The sequence below is a fragment of the Oxyura jamaicensis genome, chromosome 10, assembly GCF_011077185.1.
Source record: "Oxyura jamaicensis isolate SHBP4307 breed ruddy duck chromosome 10, BPBGC_Ojam_1.0, whole genome shotgun sequence".
NCBI lineage: Eukaryota > Metazoa > Chordata > Aves > Anseriformes > Anatidae > Oxyura > Oxyura jamaicensis.
Window position 1 is genome coordinate 19,752,433 of NC_048902.1, and position 12,172 is coordinate 19,764,604.

Consider the following 12,172-nt stretch of genomic DNA (forward strand, 5'->3'; position numbering starts at 1 on the left):
AAGATGATCTGTAATGAAGACCACTGCCTTTTCGTTTTCATCTGCTCCATTTTTACAAGGTATTTTCAGCTGAGCAATGTTAGAGACAGCAGGAAATGAGGTCAGGCCACAAGACGTGCTGTCTTTAGGGGCAGTGCTGCTGGGGTACCTCTGAAAGCAACGAAATGCCCTTTGTGTGCCCAGAGGGCCCTAAACGAGCTGCCCTGTGTCTCCAGAGCCTTGCATCTTGCTTGGCCTCTCTCTGCTGGTGACTGCAGGATGCACGGTCCCTTCACTCTCATGACACCGATTCTCTAATTTCTGCATTTTCAGAAGCTGCTTTCCCAAGGAAAAGTTGTTTCTCATGGTCTCATTTGCTTGTCTGCCTATCTGTCTCCCCCCCTCATCATATGGATCCCACTCACCGAAGGGAGTTTGACCCCGCAAGGTCTGTGACACAGAGCACTGTGACCACTGAGCGAGGCGCCTTAAATGCTTTGGCTCTGACCTGGCCTCACACCTTGCTAGACACCCGAGGAGCCACAGGAGCGAGGCAGGGTAATGTCTGAACCACAGGCTGTGTCATAAAGCAAAATCCATCCAAGTGTGCTTAATTCCAGCGTTCACGATCTGCTGCTTTTACTTTCACCCGTCTGCCTTCCCGGTTATTGCTCCCGAACATTTCTGCCACGCCCTCCTTTTCTCTACTCTTTTCAGTCCTTCCTGGAAATGTATCTAAATCATTAATTAAATCGCTTAATGGGAGCATCAAGATAGTTACAGGATGTAACGAGCGATCCTATTACTGTGACCGTTGTCCTGCCTTCTCCGGTCCCCACCCACCTCTTTCATTTTTGCTCCTGTGGCCTGTTGTATCATGTCTCCGCGGAAGATTACCATTTCAAGGCAAAGACTGTGCCATTGTTTTCTGAGAACCACCCAGGATAGCTAGGGGAGCTCAAGTAATAATAACTATTATTAATAGCGTGGTAGAGGGTGGAATTTGGCTGCCGTCTCCTTTTTGTGTGCAGGGCTTTACGCTGAGATACATTGCTGTGCTCCAGCGTGTTCTTGCCCCTGGAAAATACTGAACGTACGGACTTTGCCTCAGCTTTTAACGTTCCTGAAAATATTTTTGAGTCAATGTAGCTTGAAAAGCTCATTTGAAGCGAATTCCTCCTATCCCTGTGGCATATTTGCCCCAGGGATATGCCAGCAGGTTAACTCGAGCCAGCGTTTGGACGACGAGCAGCACTGGAAGCCCTGGCCCAGGAGCTCCCCGACGATCCCTCTCAGCACGCCTCCTTCCTTGCTGACAAGCTGCTGGAAGACAAACGAGACAGGCTGAGACTGAGCAAGTTAAGCACACTGTGTGTGTACGTACCACCGTTCCTCAGCCTCAAGCCTCACCTACCCTGGCAAGCAAGATTTTTTTACATAATTGACTTAATTAGCTCAATCGAACTAGGGATTGTGAAATAACCTGGATATACAGATTTCTTCCAGAAGGATGGTACTGTGCGCGTTAACTGGGTTAACAGCTTTTCTTTAGTCACCTGCCAAACGCTTGGCTTGGTTTTTATCGTGACTTGAAAAAGAAATGACATCATTAATGCAATAATAACAAATCATTTCTATGTATATCAGGGAATCTTCCGACTGGATCATTTTAATGATTGCCCTCCAGCTCACTTTTTCTTTCAGACATCATCTTCGTGTCTAGTAATAACTATTCATTCACTTCTTTCTCATTGTTTTGGTTCTTGGTAAGGGAAGCAAAAAGGGCAGAACCCTTCAGAAGCATTCACATCCAAATAAATCAATGATTGCATTACCTCTGAGCAGGTTCTTGCAGCTTTGTTTAATGTTTATCGTTTTATTTATTTTTTCTTCCGAGTTTCTGAGGTTTGGAATGCAAAGCATTCTTTTGTTGGTAGTATTGTTGCTACTATTTTTAATACCCAAACTATTTTATGCTTTCTATAGGAAAGCAACATCGCTCACAGTTCATTCATCTCTTCATTAAAACACAAGGTTTGCAGCGTTGTCTGAAGTCAAATAAAATTTATTTGAGCTTGTACATCATTTGGGGAGAGTTTCCAGTCAAGAGGGACTAGAACAAATCTTCTGACCTCTTTTCTTGACTATGCCTTTAAGTCACTGTCTGACTCTGGTAATTTAATTAACTTTTTAGCACTTGCCTGCAAAACAGGGATGATTATTTTCATCCTCACCCAGAATTGTTATGGCGCTTAATTAAGGTATGCCTTTAAAGTACTTTCCTTAATACACTACAGCAGATTAGTGCATTAATGTATATCACACGCGTTACATTTAAGGAGCTTTTTACCAAGAACATTATGTGAATGGATACTTTGAAAAAAAACCTTAGTGTGCGTCTCTGCTCATGATAGTGTTTTACGTCAACTCACTTCTTTGAGTCAGGAATTTAAATGCAGTAATTAATGTCTCCCTGAGCCTGAAAGCCAAGGCTCCACGATTAACAATAACGTGCAGGTGATAATTAAGCTTGTTTTATATATCCTGGTTCTAGAAGCTGATAATGGAGGCAATCCGAGCTGCCTGGTCATAGCTGATATTTAGGGAAGGGCAGCGAGGAAGCTCAGTTTTGAAAAAGGTGATGTAGTCATGCAGGAATGCAGTCATCTGAAAAGTACCTCTGATAGATGGGGAAAAAATGCTTCATTCTTCCATAACTAGGTCTCTCCAGTGGTTCCCTGTGATCCACATAACACATGTCAGAAACAGAGTTGACGTGGACTGAGAGTTGGCAGGTCCCACCACCAGAGCAGCAGCCATCTAGTGATGCGAAGAGCTGGCAAGGTGCTCGGCTAGCAAGGCGGCCCACACTTAGGTGATAATTTATGGCTACCTGTAATCTCCTCGAAATAGAAACCATTCATACTCTCACTAGGGAAGCTAGAAATGACCAGACAATGTGAGTTCAGCCAAACCCAAACTTCATATAACTTTGCAAAAGGCAAACGCTCTCTGGTTCTGACATTAACAATGGTATGGGCTCTTAGAAAGTGTATGCTTTTAGGATTTATTTATTTTAATACTGTTTGCTTGTGGAATTTCAGAAACTGGCAGTTTATAAGAGCTGAGACCGAGTTTTAACTCTTGGACTTTGATTCTGTTTATTTAAAGCATAAAAAAAGACTCAGCGCCAGCCCAAGGCGGCCCAGTGCAGTGCAGTGTTTGTGCCCTCCCAACGGGTGACTTGCTGATAACTCCAAACATGTGTGATACTGAAAATATTAGTCACTGATGCTATCGTGGTGCTGCGGCGTTTGTGCAGACACTCTCCTCGCCCCACCCTGTGGTTTGGCATCGCTCTGCCCTTCCCTGGTGTGCTCCTGCCTCCGCCCTGGGAGGTGAATGGCAAATGGCGCGGGCAGGGCAGGCCTGGCTGAGGCCTGGGCCGTGTCGCCAGGCCGCGCTGCTCGTCCTGGTCCTCCACACAGGGCCACGGCCAAAGGGACGTGGTTTGTGCAAGAGGCAGTGAATCTGGGGAAGGTGTTGCGCTTTGAAGCAGAGCAGGGGCTGATCTCAGGCCTTGTGATCCTGGAACTGTGCCACCTTGCGTGGATGAAGACTTCCAGGAACAGGTGTGAGGCCTCCTGTGAGATCAGATCAGGTCGTGCAATGAGCTTTTGTAAAGGAGAGAGTTCTCCACTCACGGGCCCTCTTCTCTTTCAAAGATTTACTATTTCCGTAGTTGGCACCATAAAGAATTCAAATGCTGGGGTCTGCCTGTAATCACACACTGGAGCTAATAGATCCAGCTCGAGAATCTCGGTTTAGATCTACCTTTTCCTTGGACCTGATTGATGTATGTGCTGAGATCAAGGATTCCACATGAAATTTCCTTAATTCTGTGGGTGCTGATGTCTAATTCTGGCCTGAGCTATTCTCTGTTCTGCCTGTCTGTCTGTACATGCTGCTTATCTTTACATGTATGCATAGTTGTGTGCTGTTTTTTATGAATGTTCTTCATTACCATCCCAGAGAAAGTGCAATACTGCAAGGGGACAGGGATTATTTATTCTGTATACACAATAATGTAGTACAGCCTTTAGGTATCACTGAAACTCAAATCATTAATTCCATTAAGTTTAACCAGTGAGGAAAACTTTACTTGGTTCACGGTTCTTTGTGTCTGATTGATTTCTCTTCTGTGGAGCAACAGGTTCCCCACAATTCTTCCCTTCTCTCTCCCTCTCTTAAGTTTTCTTTCTCTGTAACCGTTAAGCAGTTCCACGTGGAGATGTGAAAACTTCACAGGCAATAAACTTACATCCTGCAAATCTCCCTATTCAATATTAAAAACATCTAAAGGAGGGGAGGCACCGCTGAAATATTTTGGGTTATGCTTAGGAATGGACACAGGGATTGCATTTGTTCAACAAAATAATCTTTACGATTTTAGGAATGGCTCAATGGATGAATCTGAATCCAGTGTAAGGGTGGAAATTACCTGCTACAGATAGTGCAATCAAACAACTTCTGTAAAACTGTTAGTAAAGTTAAGGTCATGTGAAAAATATCTTAAAAGCAGAAGGGACGGTGGCACCTGCCACTACCTTTTGTTACCTGTGAAAGTCCTTCTCTCCTACCACTGACCTTTATAAAGATGCTTTTCCTTGCAAAGGGGAAACATCTGTTTCTCATGTAAGTTGATACTTAAACTTAGGATACACAGCAGAAATATTTGTCAAAAATAGGTTAGAGGCAAAGAGAGGAAGGGTGGGTTTATGCATCCACGGTGGAAAGAAGATGATACTTGCAAATCATGTAGTTTGGAAAATATTGTATCAGAAGCATGGGATTATTTGTGTGTTTGTGTGTATTTGTGGATATGTCATTAGTAATTGTTTTAATAGGCTATACTTTGGGAAATGCTAGCTTTTGCATTACTAGTCTCATCCTCCTATTTACTTAAGGCAGTTGCCATGTTCCTAGTACTTGTGAACTCGTGGAAAAATGTTCCAGTTACACTTCCTTACTCTGTTGTGCTTCACCTGCCATCATAGCACCCATACAGCATAGCGCTCCTGGGCTTGTCTTTTAAGAGAAAGACTGAATGCAAAAGCAAATAACTGTATGAAGCACATCCACACAACATCCTAGTCCATATCGGAGGCTTGCGACGCTGCTTGATGAGCAATGAAAACTGAACTCTGATATCATAGGGGTGTTGTCAAAGGAGTGAAAAAGAGCACGTGAGTGCGTAGTTATGTTATTGAAATATCACCAAGTCTGTGCTTCAATGTAGGCAGCAGCATGCAGAGTTTTGTGGTTCTTTATGCCTTAAAGGAAAACCTTGTAACTTGTTTTTCTTCATGTTGCCATAACACTCCGTATCTTAGCAATAAATATTGGGTAGATTTAGTGTTATCACAAGAAATTTGTGCTCCAGAGATTTACTGTTCCACTCCCACAGTACCCTTAAACCCCACATCAGTAGCAGGACAGCATTTTCTGGCCTGTGTTAGGACCAATTTACCTCATTTCCTCTGCTTCAGCAAAGTGAGATTGAAGAGGTTAGCAAAATAACACAAATAAAAACAGGAGGAAAGCTATTGCTAACCTCTGCGTGTAACGGTCTCCGAGTCACACTTCGGAACAAACCCAAAGGGTTCTGCTCAGGCAGAACCCCGCTCAAAGTCATGCTTGTCACCGTTGTCACGTCTCATCTGGGTGTCTTTAACATGAAATAAAACATTACCGAGTTAAGGATCAAAAAAAGTGGAAAACGCACTCGTCTGTGTCCCTGACTTGTGCCAAAGAATTTTTCATTCCTGCCTCGACTCTAATTTGAAACGTGTTAAATAAAAATCTCCAGGAGGGTGTTCGGAATAGATAGGCGTGTGTAGGTCAGCGGACCGTTTGGCATTGCCATGGACCTCATCTCTAGTTACTAGAGAAATAGTGAGTTAGCGAGTTAAAATACACAGCGACTGTGACCTAAATCATTTCCATTCTGGATCCTGGCTTGAAATAAAGAGGGCTTTTCATTAGCGTGGCACAGATTTAGTGTCGTGGGACACGGAGTTTGTGCTCCAGAGGAAGTGCGGTCAATGGGCCATTAAGTTTTGAAACAGGAGGCAGGCATCTTCTAATCTCAGTGCTGTTGACAATAAATATTGGGGAATAGCTTAATATAGATTCACGATAGCCATGCCAAAGTCGTTCAAGTAAACTCCGACTTGTAATACTATGAACGTGCAGGCACTGCATTCACATAATGGAGGGATCGCTTGCGGGTCCCAGGGGAGATCTTTCCTTTCAGCCCTGGAAGATGAGAAACCGACTGGGAAATCTAACCCCGTGGATAGATTGAGGAGCAATTACTTGTATCGTGGGGATTTGCTTTTCCCCTGTTGAAAATAAAGATGTTAAAATTAGAAAACAGTTCCTGATTTTTGGCAGTTTCCCATTTAAAAACGAGTAAACAAACAACCCCCCAAACGGAGATTTGCACCTCCTTAAGCCCTTCGGGACGTATGTGCAGGGGGAAGCCCTCACGCTGGCTGAGCGCAGCAAGCCGAGGCAGAGCAGCACGAGAGGTCCCTGGCAGCAGGGCTGCGCGGTACCGGGGGGACAGGGGACGGCTCAGTTTAATGCAGTAGGGTCTGTGAGCCACATGGGAGTGCTTTGGGTTGGCGCTCTTTGGACTGTTTGTTTAAGTGATTATAATTCTACGAAGCCAAGTCTGAGCAGCCTGTAGCTTGCCTGCTTGTGTCAGGGTGGTAGGGGACAGGAGGAGCCCTGCAGCCTCCTCCTGCCTGCCTCTTCAGGCATGCGTCCCGGGTACGGTAAGCCACACGAGGAGAAGTAAGAGAACTGCCATAAAAAAGTGATTTTCTGGGAGATCGGGGTGCTCAAATTTACAGAGGGCATTTGGGTGCCCGGGTCCAAGTTAGAAGCTTTGAAAGCCTTAGCCTTCAGATTACGTTTTGTGTTTTTAACCCTTAGGGTGGAACATTTTCACGTGTTATTCTGGTGGAGGTATCATTCTGTGAGAGCTACGGGGCCGCTTTGTGCTGTATGAACACCTACAGAGGTGCAAGGTGCCGACAGTCCCTACAGCAAAACTCTGCATCCCAACAGTGGCAGCACTAGTTCCTGGCTTCCACGTGGCCATGGCTGTTCTTGCAGCATGCTGTGAAAACTCCAGCCTGGAGATGGAGTGGTTCATTTGCCATGGGTTTCTGTGATTTTTATCAGCTTTTTTATCCGAATGCTTCACTAAGACGCGTTTTTTTCTCAGTATCTCCAACGAAAAGGGGCGTTGTTACCGTCATTTAAAGGTGGAAGTTGGTAGCTCGGGATTGCTTTTTAGAATAAATACATTAAAAAATGAAATAAATGAGTAGGGGTACCTTGCCTGAAACAGCAAGACTTGGCATTTTTTGAATTTGTGGCATTAGAAAACTTCAATACGTAGTTCATCTCTATGGCACGTGCTTGATAGCCTAGATCAGCCACCTGTTCGAGGCTAAGACCAGCCTCTATCTTCATGAAATTTGTTGCGTTGTTCCCAGTGCATTTTACCACTTCTTCAACAAAAAAGCTTCTGTGGACAACAGTTTGCCTCACTGCCTCCTGGAGCCACATCATCCTAGGAGCAGATCCTGTGGAAAAATAGCACGTAATCCTGTAATTAGACTGTGTCATAATGTACACACTCCGAGAGGTCAAACAGAGGTTGAGCAGGCAACCTTATTTCTGTCATTTCCTTGCTTTTGACTTTGCAGCCTTAAAAAATACTCTTTTCACAGTTTCTATATGCATCTGCGTCGGTCGGGTTCCTCCTTCTGCATGCTACCCGAGCCCTGGCTGTGGTGTCTGAGGATACCAGAGTGCTCTGCTCTGGCGTCCCACTGCCATCCAGCCTGGCTGGTACCTGCTGCCTGTGGTCCTCAGCCCCGGACCAGAGGGACCATACACTTTTGCCACTCCGACGTCTGAGAGCTACTGGGAAACTGAGCATGGTTGGTTTGGGAAAAAAGAACCTTGGGAGATGTTGTCTATTAAAATGCCTCTGTCTCTGCAACGTAGATGCATGTGCTTTGTTGACGACATTTGGGCAGATGCATTTAAGACCATAGAAAAATGTGCCCCTGCCACACAAACCTGTCTGTCTCATCCCCAGGTGAATTTCTATTTCCTATTCTGAAGCACGGGGATCCTAACCCTTCTGAAAGGTTGCTGTGACCATTTTGACACACGGCAAAATAATTTTTCCCCCTGTACTCCTTTTCATAGACAATTATTGTGAACAATTTGACTAGAAGCAGACGCTTGCTTGGAAGATTGCAACCCAAGTGCTGAAAGTAACCAAGCAGTAATTAGCTGGAAATAGCATTTCACAAGTCAAGCAACGCTGGGGTAGGCTGTAGGAATAGCCGCGTCTGTCCTCTGAGTGACTGAGAAATTCACTGAAACAATTACAAGTGTTCTTAGTGTGTGCATGGACTTAGAAGCGTTTGGTCTGGTAGGTGTATGAAAATGCTGAAGGGAATTGAAGTGGGCTCCTGTCCTCTGCTGAGTGAGAGTTTCGTGACAGCGTAGTATTTGCCCAAAGAACAGGTAAGGACAATTAACAGCAACAAGGACTGGTGATACTTGGAAGTGAATGCTAAAATTTCTCTAAAAAGGAACTAAAAATGCAGTTGCGTGGACTCTCCATCCAGCCTCTGCCTCGTAGAAAGGCAGGATCCTCACTGACCCTGTCCCCGCAGCCACCCGATGGGCCTGGTTTGATCAGCGGCACCGTGTCCGCTCCGGGCGTCCTGCTTTCTGCCACGGGTTGTGGTGGAAGCAGCTCTGCAGGGACTGCATAAAACCTCCCATACATCTACACGTATGTAGGCACACAGATACGGGTAGAGATGGATAGAGATGGAAATACGCAGATGGATATCAAAAGGAAAAAGAAAGCTACGGCTCGATCAACTTATAATTATTTCTCCTGGTTATTTAACTCTCAAAGAATGCAAAACTGCTACTCTGTTAAATTACATTAAAGTCTGGTTTTCTTCACGACTGGTTTTGCCTGGCAGCCTTCCCTCACGGAGGTAGGCCCCACGGGAGGAATGTGCTCATTGCGTGTCGGCGAAGCGGCCGGTCTCACTGCCCAAGCGCGGAGCCTTTTTTGTTTCTGTCATTTCAAACTCTCTTCAGTGGATGGGATTTTCTGACACACCAAATGAGGAAGGAGTGCTGCACGTGGGCTGAGCTTACCTGCGATCCAGAGTGCTTGAAGAAGTGTTGCTTGTAGCTCAGGTAGGAGCTCGGGGAAGAGCTCAGACCGTGGGTTGGTGAGCAGGGATGCATCCCTCCAGCTGCTCCTTGCTCGAGAGTGGAGCTGCGACTTCGTCCAGCCACTCGAGAAGCTTCTGGCTGAGTGTGTGCAGTAACAAATGGAGGCAGTAAATAGCTTTTAGCTGGCCCTGATTCATGCGGTATGCTCAGAAATGTCATGGCTCGGGGGAGGCTGGCACATCTGTTTGGAGATATTTACTGCTTCGGTTCTTGCCCTGTGCGTTTGTGCCGGCGCTGCTCTAGGCCTCGTACGGCGGAGCTGCTCTGCGCTTCCACGGAGCACAGGGATTCGAGGACAATGTTTACCAGATGCTGGGCGAACAAAAGTTGCCATAAAAACGAAGTTCTGCGGTGCTGGAGGAATCATTTTATGGGGCTGGAGAAATACCGTGGCTACCTCCACTGCTGCTAGCAGCCGTTTTTGCTTCCAGCCAACAAATACACCTGGTGACAGGACGAAGAACACCGCAATGCACACGGTGCCACCCCTGGTAGCATCACTCTCAGGTTCCAGGGTGAGTTTACTGGGAGGAATTAGGACACGATAGCATCCCCTCTACCTCCAAACTATTGAAGGATGTACCCGACAACATGACAGGAAAGCAGCTGTGGGCATGGCCCACCTCCCCGTGGTACCCCATCCTTGCTGTCACGGTGCCAGCCAGCCAGGTATCCACCCTCGCTGCCTTCTTCGTGCTGCTAAATACATCAGGGTTATTTTTCATACATGTGAGCATCTCAGTTTGTGCCACACTTACAATAATTTTGAAAATAGATCTGTAAGGCATTAGCTGTGCAGCTGTTTTAACAAAGTTTCCTGGACTTTGCCCATTAAAAAAAAAATAAAATACAGAGGAAAACACTGATACTAATGGGAATTAAAATACTGAAGTCGGGAGAGTTTGTCTAAGTGAGGACTAAGAGGAGAAGAGCCAACATTTGCAAGCAGAAATTTTGCTTGGCCACAGCAGCATGTAATGGCAACACGAGGGGATGTGGCACCTGGAGCCGTGTCCTGAGAGAACACAAAAGGCCGGCTGTCCCTGCCAGGCCTGCAGAATCCCTTTGATAGGGGAATGGCATCACAGCAAGGAGCATGTGAGAGCGGCTGCACGGTTCCAGCTTTGACTTTTGGAAGTGGATTCACCAGAGAAATGTTTCCGTGCTCACGGGTTGATCATAGGATTTTGGTTTGGTACCGGATGAAGAGATGAGGTAAATGTTTTTGAGGCCGCTCTGGAACTAGAAAACAAGACAAGGACCAAAATTTCACTTCAAAGGTAAAGGTTGATGGCAATGTAAGCTTCTCATGTGCGTCCGTTTTCAGTCTTGTGTCCGGGACTGAAGGTTGCTGGTGGCTGAAGGCTGTGGCAGTGCAGGAGCTGCCCTGGCTGTGTGCTGTACCGAGTCACCAGGAGGGATTTCACGGACGAGGCTCTGCGCCAGCAGCCTCAGCGGGGAGCTGCAAGTCTGCACCCTTCTCATGCACCATGGGGTTCAGCGGTGGGACTCTCTGTGAGCAGACGATCTGGGAAAGGAGAAACCTGGGGAACATCCTCCGCAGAAGTGGCCGGGGAGGAACGTGCCAGTGCCTGGCTGAGAGCTGCCGGGGGCTGCCGGCTGCGCTTTCATGGTTTGGAACAACAACTTCACCTTCAAAATGTGAAATTGAGAGAGTGTGTTTCAACCCGAGGTGTTTCAGTGTTCCTGTGGAAAATACTTTCATGTTCACGGTATTGATATGTTGGGAGCTCTGTGCAAAGAGTTAAGTTATTGTATATTTTAGCTTTTTAATTGACTCCATATCTGCTGGCAGCAGAATAGACATTGATCTGTTTTTTTCCTTTGCTTTATTTAGGAAAATACAGCACGTAGTGTTTACTCTGCCTCCATACAGCATTACTTTGTAGGGTGAAAGTGAGGGCGAGACCACAGTGAAGAATTCCCCCATTGTCAATTTTAAAGGCTTCATAATAAATGGTAGGCTTTTTTGGATGGGAATCAGAAATGTTTTCATGACAATGTTTTGCTTAACTTTTTGTATTCAGATGGGATTTTATAAACTCTTTTAAATTTGCTGTTTTGATCATTTAAACATCTCCTTCTGGGCACCCACTACTTGCTCGAATTACCGGAGTGACGCTGAACCTGGCATCTATTAACAAAGGATTTGAAAGATCAGACTGGTGAACGTGAACTCAAACTTTGGTGGCATCATGCTCCCTAGGGACAGCATCCAGATGCCATTTCGGGAGGAGAGGATGAGGAACTGGAACCATTATTCTGCGTGGTGAGAGGCAGAACCGGGGTTTTGACAGAAGAAGGAGTACAACATGAAGTCCCACCTCAGAAGGCAATGGAAATGAATGGATGCCCGGAATCAAACCTATTCCACACCCACCAGCTGAGCTGTCTTCTGGAGCTGATTTGCATTGGGCCAGACCCAAACGTTAGCGAGTGGCCCTCAGCTCCTGTGGCTTTCCCTCCTGATTCCGGTTTCTGTGCCTGTGAAGCTGGGTTCCTCCAGGATCCTTAACGGGAGCTCGCTGGTTTCAGTAAAGGAGTAAGGTTTTGTGTGGCTTACGGACAGCTAGCATAGCCCTGCTACACTGATTAGTTTGTTTCCATATTCCCTTCGGCTTGGGACGGTCTTGGTTTACCAGTCCCATCCCAACTACACGTTTGCCAGCAGCCCTGCAGTCCTTTTAAGGGTTACTCTTGGCTTCCTCTGAAAACTGTCCAGGCCCTTTGTTTGTTTTTCCTCTTGCTTTTTTTTCTTCTGTTGGAGCGCTTTGTTCTTGGAGGTCTCCCTGCCTATTGCAGCCTTCCCTGAGAAAAG

General features: G+C 46.0%; 1 long non-coding RNA gene across 1 annotated transcript in view; it reads left to right on the plus strand.

Moving 5' to 3' along the window:
• Positions 1-11,611, plus strand: part of LOC118172418 — a 74,098-nt gene extending 62,487 nt beyond the window's left edge. Inside the window, exon 6 of the long non-coding RNA XR_004753687.1 lies at positions 11,600-11,611. This is a non-coding gene — a long non-coding RNA (uncharacterized LOC118172418). The remainder of the gene's footprint in view (positions 1-11,599) is intronic.
• The last annotated feature ends 561 nt before the right edge of the window (positions 11,612-12,172 follow it).